Genomic DNA, 1,356 nt, shown 5'->3' with positions numbered 1-1,356 from the left:
TGTTGTGCCATTCTCCTGGGAGACTTAAAGAACAAACAGAAAATCAGTCTGATAAAAAAACATAGTTGAAACTGGCTTGAAAAGCACGAAGAAAGCCAAGCAGCCCAGACCACATCAAAAACCCAGCTGTTGGGGTATACCTTTCAAATTCCACTAGATGCAGAGGCCACATAAGGGGCCCACAGAGTGGAGGCGGTTTTGAAGAAAGACAAAAGGTCAGGGAGATTTTTTTTTTTTAAGAGCTTGAATAACAAGCTTGGGGTGGGGGAGTGAGCGCACTGAAACTCCCCTTCAGTGTTCAAGAAGTGATTTCTTTTCTCTGCTAATTTTACTTCACGAGAAGACACTTTTGCGCTCTCTCTCTCTCTCTCTCTCTCTCTCTCTCTCTGTATCTGTGTGTGAGCTTTTGATTGGTGGATATTTTGATGGCTTTTCCCAACTCCATCTCTGCTCCATTTGTCCTCTTCTTTCCCATCATCCCTCTCTTCCTCTCTCATTAAATCACATCCGCCGTTCCACTCGCGGGCACACTGGTTCTATGGATTTGGCTAAGTTTCTAACAGGAGCAGTGAGCAACTTGGTTATGGTGGAGGGTGGGGGATCTGTTTGGGCCTTTTCCATGTGGACTTTGAGAGGAGAGGGAGTGGTTCTGAATTGGCATTGAGCAGGCACTTTGACAATGCAGTAGTCCCTGGGTCGTCGCCTCCTCACCCTCTTGGCAAGTGTGCTGTAAACAATGTCATTACAAGGCCATTGCCACACTGTTAGCTTTGACTGCCTTGCTGGGCAGTGTCAGTGACTAGACAATATTTTCTGTGATGTCACCAAGGTTCCAAGAATGACTACTGCTAAGCACAGCAGACAAACATTGAAGTCACCTGACTGGATGCTGGGTTTTGAATTATCCTAATAGTTCACACCTGAAAACCATTCTATTCTCATGAGCCCAAACCATTAGAGTACCGTTCGGCAGTTCCGTGGATCTGTGGAGAAGGCTGCTTAAGGGAGTTTCCATAGAAGGCCGGAGAAGTCCCAGGGGAAAGAGGCTAAGCATCAAGTACCTAAAGCCAGAGGGAACAAGAAGCTTCCTTTTTTTTTTTTTTTTTTTTTTTTTGAAAGATATGAAAGTAATCATTTGTGGTTTATAGTTTAGGTTTGAACCTGGCCATGCTGGTGCATGCCTGTACACCTAGTGAAAAACAAACAGACCAACAACAGCAGCAACAACAACAGAAAATATACTTTGGGGCCCGATTTTTCTGGAAAAAAACTTATTTTTACAATTAGTTGGACTTAAGAAAGTTTTTAGATTTTTTTTCATGCTGGTATACACACACACACACACACACACACACA

The sequence above is a fragment of the Arvicanthis niloticus genome, chromosome 10 (assembly GCF_011762505.2).
Source record: "Arvicanthis niloticus isolate mArvNil1 chromosome 10, mArvNil1.pat.X, whole genome shotgun sequence".
Lineage (NCBI taxonomy): Eukaryota > Metazoa > Chordata > Mammalia > Rodentia > Muridae > Arvicanthis > Arvicanthis niloticus.
The sequence above is the reverse complement of the archived record's forward strand: the minus strand, read 5'-3'. Positions refer to the sequence as shown.